Source organism: Mugil cephalus, chromosome 13, assembly GCF_022458985.1.
Source record: "Mugil cephalus isolate CIBA_MC_2020 chromosome 13, CIBA_Mcephalus_1.1, whole genome shotgun sequence".
In the NCBI taxonomy this organism is placed as follows: Eukaryota; Metazoa; Chordata; class Actinopteri; order Mugiliformes; family Mugilidae; genus Mugil; species Mugil cephalus.
This window is the reverse complement of record NC_061782.1, coordinates 26569285-26581499: the sequence shown is the minus strand read 5'-3', so window position 1 is coordinate 26581499 and position 12215 is coordinate 26569285. Positions and strand designations below refer to the sequence as shown.

General features: G+C 40.1%; 1 protein-coding gene across 4 annotated transcripts in view; it reads right to left on the bottom strand.

The window, feature by feature from the left end:
- Positions 1-11661, bottom strand: part of galm (galactose mutarotase) — a 70886-nt gene extending 59225 nt beyond the window's left edge. For all 4 annotated transcript variants that reach the window (XR_007113945.1, XM_047602359.1, XM_047602358.1 and 1 more), the window contains exon 1: positions 11548-11661. The gene's annotated coding sequence lies outside the window, so the exon portion shown is untranslated. The remainder of the gene's footprint in view (positions 1-11547) is intronic.
- Between the last annotated feature and the right edge of the window lie 554 nt (positions 11662-12215).

Here is a 12215-nt window from a genome sequence, read left to right as displayed (position 1 = left end):
AACTCTAAATCTAGTTGCTCCTCTTAAAAAGAAGTTGGTAAATCGAAGGAGGGTAGCTCCATGGTATAATTCACAGTTGCGTAGTTCAAAGCAGGCAGTTTGAAGGCTGGGAAGAATTTGGCATTCCACTATCTATTCCTTCAGCCCTCAGCAGTAATGACTTCATGAGCTTCTTCACTGATAAAATTGTTGGCATTAGAGATAAAATTCATAGCACCCTTCCATCTGTCAAAGATGTCAGTACAGTGGCATTAGAAACCTCTGTAGGACCGAGTCAATATTTGGATTTTTTCTCTCTAATTGATATTCCTGACCACACTTCAGTTATTACAGCATCTAAACCATCAACTTGTCTTCTAGACCCCATCCCGACTAAGTTGCTCAAGGAGGTTTTTCCATTAATTAATACCTCCATATTAAATCAGATAAACTTCTCTTTATTAACAGGATATGTGCCCCAGTCTTTTAAAACTGCTGTAATTAAACCATTACTTAAAAATCCCAGTCTTGATCCAGATGTTTTAGCCAACTATAGGCCAATTTCCAACCTTCCTTTTATCTCTAAAGTTTCAGAAAGGGTTGTTTTCAATCAGTTGGTTGATCATTTAAACAGGAATGGTTTGTTTGAAGAGTTTCAGTCAGGTTTTAGAGCTCATCATAGTACAGAAACGGCTCTGGTTAAAGTTACCAATGATCTCCTCATGGCTTCAGACGATGGACTTGTCTCTATACTTGTCCTGTTGGATCTTAGTGCTGCATTTGACACTATTGATCACAGTTTTCTACAAAAGAGACTTGAAAGTGTGATCAAGATTACAGGAACTGCACTAAACTGGTTTGAATCCTCCAGTACTACTATGAAAAACCTTGATGTTATATTTGACCAGGATATGTCCTTTAATTCTCACATAAAGCAGCAGGTGACCAGGACTGCTTTCTTTCACCTGTGCAATATCATCAAAATTAGGAAAATCTTTTCTCAGAGTGATGTGGAAAAACTAGTTCATGCATTAGTGTCTTCCAGGCTGGATTACTCTAACTCGTTACTGTCTGGCTGTCCAAATAGCTCTTTAAAAAGCTTCCAATTGATTCAAAATGCTGCAGCAAGAGCACTGACATTAGCAAGAGAGATCATATTACTCCAGTATTAGCTTCTCTTCATTGGCTCCCTTTAAAATCTAGAATTGAATTTAAAATCCTCCTCCTTACATACAAGGGGTTGAAAGGCCATATCTGAAAGACCTCACAGAACCATATTGTCCCAACAGATCACTAAGATCTCAAAGTGCAGGTCTACTTGTGGTTCCTAGAGTTTCTAAAAGTAGAATGGGAGGTAGAGCCTTCAGCTATCAGGCTCCTCTCCTGTGCAACCAGCTCCCAGTTTGAGTTCAGGAGGCAGACACCATCTCTACGTTTAAGGTCAGGCTTAAGACTTTCCTTTTTGACAAAACTTATAGTTAGGGCTGGACTTAACTATCCATTAGTTATGCTGCTATAGGCCTAGGCTGCAGGAGGACGATGCACTGAGGACATGTCCTCTCCTCTCTCTTCTCTGGCTCCTGTCCTCTAATATCTTATAATTTTATTTTCCATCTCTTATAATTTATTTTCTATTACTAACCATTGTGACTCACTCTCTCCCTTCCCCTCCCTTCCCCCTCCATCTTCTTGTGAGGGTCTCTGGTCTGGAGTGCTGAATATCTGACCTGTGGAGTCCTAAGCTACATCTGCTGCCGTGGCCTCATCAACCAGCCCAGTCTTCATGGTCTGGAGTGCTGTGTATCAGACCTGTGGAGCTCCATAAACTACATCTACATCTACAGTCCTCATGGCCTACTCCAGTTGTCCACTCCTACCTAGATGAACAATTCACCAACCTGCCTATGATGCCTGTTATACTCACAAATTGTCACATAAGATCATCAGCTATGTGTTATATTACTAGATCCTACGTGTTTCCTTCAGCTTGATGTATGTATCTATGACAGAAGTTTGTTTATCTGTTTCTCCTGTACTTCTTTTCTCTCTATCTTCCCTGTTTCTACCCTGCATGGGAAAAATGTACAGACCGCTGTTTTATCGCTTGACACCCAAAAGGCATTTGAAGAAGGATATTTGTTTATTAAGTGAACCAATTCCTTACGCCTGGACTGTCAAATGCTCCAACAATGTGTCCCGATTACGTAAAGATTCCGAATTTTATAAAACGACCACTCACAATAGGGTTATCCCTGACTTGGTCTTGCCGCTCTACCCCAGCTTGCTCCAGGTCACCTGACCTGGCCCCAACAAAAGCACAGAGCTAACCTGTAACTCCCTACGGATGTTTGGTCACTGTTACACACAGCACAGGAGTAGTATTGCTTCAGCAAATTAACATGGCAAAGCTGAGTGGCCTTCCTGCGGTTGGAAGTGGCAATAATGTAGTTTTAATGTATGGACCCATGAATCTAGCTTGGAACAGTGAGCCCGCAATAGGAAGGAGGGCCAAAAACTGATCTCCAGCGCTCAACGCGAGTTTCTGCTCTGCGGTCATGGAGTTTTTTTCATTTTGTGACTGTGTAGTTGCCAATTTCCCTCAATTAGATTTACTGGTGGATCAGCCCCCCCTCCAATCCGTCTTCAAAAGCGCCAGTAGGCCGCGTACTGTATGTCCAAACACGAGGTCATTTGGGCTGAAACCAGTACTTTCCTGTACTACCTCTCTATCAGACAGCAAGAGCCATGGCAACCTATCTTCCCAATCTGGGTCCATCTGTGTACAGTAGGCATGGAACAGAGATTTGAGAGTCTGATGCAACCGTTCCAACGCACCCTGACTCTGTGCATGGTATGCAGATGCACAGTGATGCTTTATAAGCAGCTGTTTCAGAACCTGTGAAAACATGTGAGAAGTAAAGTTAGACCCTTGATTGGTCTGCACTACTGAAGGTATCCCAAAGATGGAAATAAATTGGGTAAGCGCTCTCACTACAGCCTTGGTGGTTATTGTGCGTAAAGGATAAGCAGCAGGATACCGTGTGCACTGGCACATCACAGTATGCAAATACATATTACCTGCCTTAGAGCGAGGAAGAGGGCCCACACAGTTAATAATCAAATGGTCAAACAACTGCTGGAATCGGCACCAGGGGAGTAGGCTTAAGGTTCTGATTTGGCTTCTCTGTGAGTTGACAGGTGTGGCATGTTCTGATGTAAGCAACAACGCAACTCTTTAACCACGACCAAAAGAAATACCGCAAAATGCAGTTGTATGTCTTTTGCACCCCAAGATGTCCAGCTTGGTCATGAGACAGCTTCAATATCACATCACAGAACTTGGCCGGCACCACCACCTGAACAACTGGGTCACCCACAAAACAGTCAACACAAGACACCCATTTCCTCACCAGCAGCTCCCCCTGAAGAAAATAGCCCTGTCCAGCACTAGCCAACTTGTCCGCTGAACCAGCTTTGATCCAAGCCACAATTTAAGGACAGGTACAGGCAACATGTGCAACCCCATTCCTCTCATCAGAATAGTGTCCCCTGTATCAGACTGAATGTCTTGGCCCTGTGTCATGCAAAATTCTAATCGGCACCTTCAACCTACTGCTGCACCTTGACACAAACCCCTCAATAATGAAAGGTTTGAAATCATCACAGCTGTCCCTTCCCACCTCAACATAATCAGCCTCACAAGGTGACACACTAGAGCAGAACAATACATGAGCAAATTTACCTTGAGCGCCAGATTTCTCATACCCTTGATTTCTAGACTTTGACCTGAGGACAGGGCATTCATCCTTCCAATGACCCAGTTCATGGCAATAGTGGCAAGTCTTGGCCAGCTCAGGTTCAGTATGTGAACCTCTAACCACATTTGATGCTGGCATACTTTTATAGTAATAATAATACATTGGGTTTATATAGAGCTTTATCATAGACACTCAAAGTCGCTTTACATTGAATGCATTATTCATTCGTCCACAAAGTCACACCCTGGTGGTAAACTACCTCAGTAGTCACAGCTGTCCTGGGGCAGACTGACGGAAACGTGGCTGCCAATGTGCGCCTATGGCCTCTCCGACCACCACCAACATCACTCACTCGCAATCATACACCACGGAGCATTAGAGCCTTGGATATGTCAATGATTAGTAGCAACATTGATTTTGATGAATTTTTATTTTATTTTTTTAGTGCCCGATATAGAAAAATTGTTGCGTTGTTACCATTAAGAGACAAAAGTGTCCTCTTCAAAAATACCCTAAAAATGGCACCTTAATATTTTTTTCTACTTTTTTTTTTTTTTTGACATAAATCTTTTAATCCGCTTCAATACTAATCACAAACACCAAACATTTGATTATTTTTTTCTATTTTTAATCCTTTATATGCCAGTTTGTGATGGCAGGGAATTTTTATTTAATTTTTTTTTTCAAAAAAACAAACAAACAAAAAAAATGCAAAAATTTAAATATTTTCAATAATCAAAAGCAAAGTGGATTTTTATTGGGGGGGATATTAGAGCCTTGGACATGTCAATGATTAGTAGCAACATTGATTTTGATGGGTTTTTATTTTTTTGTAGTGCCCGATTCAAAAAAATATCACCATTAATTCACCATTAAAACCCATTGAAAAGCCACTCAAACTGCTGCTGCAAGCTGCACTTTGTTTTTTTTTCACATTGAGACTGGTTCTCTCTGTCTTTCAAGTAACAGGATAAAAGATATAGTTGGAAAACCCTAAATTACACACACACATGCATGCAAACACACACATACACTCACACAGACACCCAGTGCAGAGATCACTATGAACCCGCTTGTCCTTATGACCTAACAACGCCATTTTTTTTGTCATAACAAACTTGGGAGCTGCAAATCACAGTAGGGCAACAAAAACATTTTATTTTTTGTAAACAACATTTCAAAGTGTGTGCACAAACAGACACATGCATGCACAGCTCAATACAGAGATCGCTATGAACACTGTGACATCACCTCTGCATCATATCAAACTTGGGAGTTTAAAACTACAGCAGGACAAAAAGTGAGCACGGCCTGGAACCATCCACTCCTCCCTCTTCTGCTACTACCAAGACCCACACTGACATCTCCTACATCCCAAAGTGTTGAAAGGACACGCTGCTGTCCAGTACTGGACACTGGGAGCTGGGCTATTATTGATGAGGCTCACCAGAAGATCATAAGAATCCTGCAAATGCAGTGTGGACAACCTGGATAAGGTGCGCACAAGTATGTATCAATTATACACATGCTTCATTATTACTGGAGTTATGTTCTTGTCTTAGATACATGTAGTGCATTTATTAGAAGCTTTTACAATAAAATTATATATTTAGGTGTGATGAGGAAGAAGTGTGAAAACGCATGTGAAATACATGCATGTGTGTATGAGTTCAGTTCACTCCCACACAGATGGATGTGTGAACTTTGTAAATCTACTTTCCACACATGCAGCAGGTATTGGTAGCTGAAAGCAAGCAGCTGAAAGCAAAGACAACTAGGATGTTGTACAAAAAAAAAATCAGTGGCCAACAGCTGGTCTAGCAGTGACAGTTGTTTTTTGCACCTACATACTGCAAAAGTCATTCAGAAATTAAATAGACTATACTTCCTCATTAGGGATGGAACAGTTTCTGAAAACCGTCAGAACCGTTCGGTTCGACTGTCTCGGTTCGGTTCACGTGTGTTGCGTCTGGTTCAAAAGCACAAGCTGCTCCTTTTTTTTTATAATGCTTTGTCTCATAGGCAAAGCGTGTACACTCCACATCAGGTGGCGGTACTGTGCCTTTAAGCCAACCGCCTGTAGTAAACAAGAAGAAGAAGGGAAGCAGCAGATAGTAGATAGACAGATACCAGTTGTTGTGGAGACTTGTGTGGGTATGAGGAGTGGGAAAGAGCCAAAGTTGGAAGATGCGCCAGCAGCACTTTATAGGTCTGCAGTGTCGGATCACTTTGCATTTAGACTTATCTACAATGATGGCTGTAAGAAAGTTGTTGAAAAAGTGAGACAGTGTGCAAGCATTGTACAACACGTGTTGTTTATGGTAACGGTAACACGACCAACATGTCAGCTCATCTCCGGAGACATCATCCCAGTGAGACAATTGGCAGCGCAAGGAGGAGTGGGAGAGAGTCGACAAGGCAACTGCTACTCCCTGCAGCTTTTAAAATGCCATTCAGTGATGAGTCAGACAGGGCAAACATGGTTCCAGGCTGTGCTCAAGTTTTGCCCTACTGTAGTTTTAAACTCCCAAGTTTGATATGATGCAGTGGTGATGTCACAGTGTTCATAGTGATCTCTGTATTGAGCTGTGCATGCATGTGTTTGTGCACATACTTTGAAATGTTGTTCACTAAAAATAAAATGTTTTTGTTGCCCTACTGTGATTTGCAGCTCCCAAGTTTGTTATGACAAAAAAAAATGGCGTTGTTAGGTCATGAGGACAAGTGGGTTCATAGTGATCTCTACATTGACCTGGGTCACTGTAAGTGTGTGTTTGCATGCATGTGTGTGTGTAATTTAGGGTTTTCCAACTATCTCTTTTATCCAGTTACTTGAAAGACAGAGAGAATCAGTCTGAATGTGAAAAAAGCCAAACTGTAGCTGCAGCCACAGTTTCAATGGACTTTCAATGGTTTTAAGGGGAGTGATTTTTTGAATCAGGCACTACAAAAAAGAAAAATAAAACCCATCAAAATCAATGTTGTTACTAATCACTGACATGTCCAAGGCTCTAATAATCCCCCCATAAAAATCCACTTTGCATTTAGATTATTGAAAATAAATAAATTAGTTTTTTGTTTGTTTGTTTGTTTTTTTCCGAAATTAGAAAAAAATATTAACATTTGCCATTATTAGGGCGTTTTTGAAGAGGACACTTTTGTCCCTTAATTGTAACAACGTAACAATTTTTGTAAATTGGGCACTGCAAAAAAAGTAAAAACCCATGAAATCAATGTTGCAACTAATCATTGACATGTACAAGGCTTATAATCCCCACATAAAAATCTACTTTGCATTTAGATTATTGAAAATATTTCAATTTTTGACTAAAGATTAGTATTGAAGTGGATTAAAAGATTTATGAAAAAAAAAAAAAAAAAAAGTAGTCCCTTAATGTTAACAACGTAACAATTTAAAAATCAAGTATGAGGGTTAAATACAGGCACCAACCAGAAATAGAAAGAGTTCATGAAATTAAATTTTGGGGGGTAATCATAGATGAGAGAATCAACAGGAAATCACACATCAAACATGTACAAATTAAAGTCTCAAGAACCATTGCAATAATAAATAAAGCTAAAAAGGTTTTAGATCAGAAATCACTCCACACTCTTTACTTTTCCCTGGTCTCACCATATTTTCAATACTGTGCAGAAGTTTGGGGCAGCAACTACAAAACATCTCTACGGCCACTAACCATCATGCAAAAAAGGGCAATACGAATAATTCACAATGCTGGCTATCAGGAACACACAAACTCATTATTCCTAAAGTCCAAATTACTAAAATTTACAGATATCGTATGCTATCGAACAGCTCAAATAATGTTTAAAGCAAAAAATTATCTATTGCCAACAAATATACAGAAATTATTTAGTATTCATGAGGGGACATATAATTTAAGGGGTAAAAGTAACCTTAATTTAACATCAATTGGCACAAACAGGAAAGGTTTTTGTGTTTTAGTCAGCGGGGTGAGACTATGGAACAAGTTCACTATGGAGTTGAAGCAATGTCCAAATATGAAACAGTTTAAAATAAACTACAAAGACACTATTTTTCAGAGGTACAGGGATGAGGAAGATGTTTGGGTGCACCAAGTGTGATAAGATACGGTGTTTATTTATTTTTATCTTTTTATACTGGTTAGTATCTTGTGTTGTTGTTGTTTTTTGCTTTTGTTTTGTTTTGTTTTTTTGTGTGGCTATGTATGTATACATGTAAGTGGGTACTGGTATGTATGTATGTATGTATGTATTTATATGTGTGTGTGTGTGTGTGTGTGTGTGTGTGTATAATTACTGTGTATAGGTAATATTCATGTATTTTTCGTAACTTAAGACAGGTTTAAACAAGAATTTTAGTTAGTTATATTCAAGGAGAGGAGGTGAGAGTTTATAAGTTTTACTTCTCACTCCTTTTCGAATATGTACTCTATATCTCATGTTTGTCTTATTGTCTTTTTTTATTATGGTGTTTCATATTCGAAATAAACACTTCAATCAATCAATCAAAGACACTTACCACGTCACCACAACACTACCAGAAGGGGAAAAAAAAAAATTGACGTAACCCAAAGGGGAAATGTCACGAAGCCTAACAGGGAAAATGTTGTGTCAAATAGGAGACCTTTGTCAAAGAAAGCCCCTGGCAGTTGTTTAATTCAGCCTGGTGGAGTTTTCTCGTTGGAGTCTCAAAGAAATCGCCAGAAGTCAGCATTCAGAGCATCAGAGTGATCAATTTCCAGCAACAAAGGAACAAAGGAGTCTTACACTGCACAAAAGTCCACCACAATCCTACCCTAAAGTGTAAAGGCCTTTGTTCTCGTCTTTTATACTTTTGGGACCCCACAGGTCACACCTTCTGACCATCCCCTACATTTGGGGCACACCTTTATACCACCCCTTCATTTTAACTAATTACACTGTTAGAAATTGTCGTCATCATTGTTGCTGAGGTTTTCATGACCTTCCTCATCCTTTTTTCCCATTGCGCCGTGGCTCTGAGCACCTGGTGCTAATCCTTTTTTACCACTACGCTGTTATCAACTACTTTTTTAATTTTTTCAAGGTAGCTTCAGAATTCCCCTAGGTTTCCAGTTTTATAAAGTCATTCTTGCCCATTTTACACCCTTATTTTTCAGTTCAAGCTTATTTTTATAATATTAAAGTTTATTACAAACTGAATTTCACCAAGTGCAATAAGTGCAACTACCTTCTACATATTATGTGCCCTTACATACGAGCCCTTGTGAGGAATACCGTAGATATACTTTTGGTTTCAGTGCTCTCCCTCTGTGTACTAGTAGCACACAGAGATATAATCAAACTAATGTCATTATGATCAGACATATCATTGTAATCAATACAACCTTATAATCAAATAGGACATCATTATCATTCTGGTTGCGTCTTTTTCATTTATCTTCTCCTTAGCACATCACAGGCTTTAAAATTACACTACAAAAACTCTAAATATGCCCCCAGAGTGGTGTGCATTCCAATACCCAGACAAAGACCAGAATCACTCCAGCCATCAAAACATGTAGCAAAGCCCAGCAAACAGCTGACCAAGATTTCCTAATCAGTGTGTGCAATCAACACCACGCACCCACTGCTAAGGTACAAACAACCTGCCCAACAAAACCTTGACAGACGAGCCCCCAATTTGTTATGACTGGCTCCTAGGACATAACAAATAAGGTAAACACACCAATAAACTGTTAACAAAAAGACTGTATTGATTAACCAAATTCAATATGCACTTTGTGGGATGTGAAAGTCAGTAACATCAGTAGTGCGTGTAATGCCTGAGTGAGCAATGTATGTGTGGATGTTGTAAAACTAAAGACTAACTAACTAGACTAACTAAAGACTTCTTCTCCAGATTTAAGACCAACAACTCCACCCAGCTAGAGGACATCAGATCCACCCTCATACCTGACGACCGCATGTCCCCTGCATCTCTTTCCTCACCATGGATGTAGTGAGGGCCCTAAAGCGATCCAAGACTAACAGCGCACCTGGAGCCGTTGGTATCAGTGGCCGGGTCCTCAGACACTGTGCGGACCAGTTAGGGAGTGTCTTCCAGGAACTGTTCCAGACCTCCATCAACTCAGGAACTGTCCCCAAATGTTGGAAACACTCAACCATTATCCCCGTTACCAAGAGAAGCCCCCCCAGGGCCCTGAACGACCTGCACCCAGTGGCTCTCTCCTCCCAGGTGATGGAGGCTATGGAGAGGCTAGTAAGCAACACACTCTCACTCTGACCAAGTCACAACTCGACCCACTCCCATTTGCATATCAAGGCCACACACTTGGACTCCCTGCTCGCCTCCTGAGCACTATGTACAAGCAGCAGGCTAGCGGCCTGGCTCATCGAATTCTCAAAGACGCAACTCATGCTCTGTTACCAGCATATGAGCTGATGCCGTCTGGTCGCAGGTTCCGATGTCCGGCCTGTAAGACCCAGAGGAGGAGAGCAACCTTTGTTCCCAATGTTATTCTCCTCCTGAACTCTAAGAACTTTACGACGGTCACAATAACTTAAGTCCTCCTGTGTTACACTTGAATGTAACACAATGTCACATGTGCAATACTGCCTCTTGTGCAATACTACTTTGACACTTTAACTACAATGTCACTTTAAAATTTTATTGTTTTTTTTTTGTTTGTTTTTTTGTTTAGTTTTTTTTTTATAACCATGCCTCACTTTATTTATTTTATTTATTTCTTTGTCATACCTTATCTGCTGTTTTACAGTTTTATTTTATGTACTGCTCTTCACCCTCCTAATTGCCCTTCGGGGATAAATAAAGTTTTTTCTGATTCTGATTCTGATTAAAGCAACATGACCAAACCAGTCGGACACCTGAGCAGGGACCGCAGCAGTGTGGCAGACAGGGTAGAAGGGGGGCGGACTGACAACATCAGCCAAGGCTGTTGTGTAATATTGATAATTTTTCCTTCTGTATTTGGATCCTCCTCTCAGGGCTCTCTCTTTTTTTTTTTTTTTTAGGTGTGAGTGTGTGCATGTTTCTTCTCTTGGTTTGTTTTACTTTTTTTTTTAGCCATATCCTTGACACTTGACTACTTTGATTGTTGTATATATCTTCACATAGCCTCTGTCTCTCTTCATATTATTCATTTGACAACGTCAGATGCTGTTAACCCATTTTGGATGTATTTATTTTATTTTTATTTATTTATTTATTTATTTTTTTGCTGTATTTCAGTTAAAAAGAAAAAGGAAATATTCCAAAAAAGTATAAATATATATTACTGTTGAGCATACGGTCTGTGTGAGAAGTATGAAAATACTCGTTCTCAACATAACATCATCATCCTGTATGATAGCCACATGTCTGATGTTTGTAGCAAAGAAACCCGTAGGAAATCGGTTGAGAATACTGTCAGTTATGGTCACATGAATACCCTTTGAAAAGATGAGTTAATGGAGCGGATGACCGGTCCTATATGGCGGCCACACGGCTCGTCAGCTCCTACAGATGGCAGCAGTCAATGCGGTACCTACTCTTTGTTATGTCTCTGGTAGAATACTAATCGGGCACAAATATGACGCTGGGCACTTCTGAAGCTCTGAATTCCGTAGTTACAGAAGTAGACACGCACGAAACTTTTGACCGTGACGTCTTATGCAAACCACGGCTTGCTTGACCGCTGTTCTACACAGTATAAAAATAAACCTTTATTCCAAAATGTCAAATGCTTGCTTGAGTCATCACAGAATCATTGACAACTTTCTTTACAGTGAGTAAGTCACCGACCACGAGTTGTGTCGTTCTTACCTTAAGCACACTTCAAATGAGAAGACGTGTGATCCTGGAAGTGTTCACATCCTGCTTCCTACAATGATCACGTGGTCGGGTTGGGCGCACTTAATTCCCTCAGTGAAGCCTAACAGGCAAGTCCGTCAGGACGACTGATCGCTGCATTGACATAGTGGGTTTGGGGATTTTTAATATGGGCTACTTGTACTTCCCATTGATCTCAGTTGACCAATATTTCCTGGCGTCGTTAGACCTATTTTATTTTTATATTATATATAATATATATTTATATATATTTTGAATATTCTACCCCCCACCACCCCCACCCTAAATAAGTTGGTGTTGTTTTATTTTTTTGTTTTTTTGTTTTTGACAAAAAGTGCCGACAAAAAAACAATAGAAAGTGGCCACAATATGAGTTTCAATAAGTAATTATATATGATCACTTAAATGTGATTATAAATCTGTCCGTTTCCCTTCACTTCATACCGTATGGTAGAGCGAGCCCCTTCAGTGCGTCCTCATTAAATCCATTCCAGTTGTTCATATAGAGAGCACTGAAAACCTACTGAAAACCTAGTCCACGTTGTCAGTGCGACCGCGGTACTCGGATCGATATAAGAAAAAGGGCTGGTAGTAGTGGTGCGCGATACTGAATATTTTGGTAATTATCAGATACCAAGTAA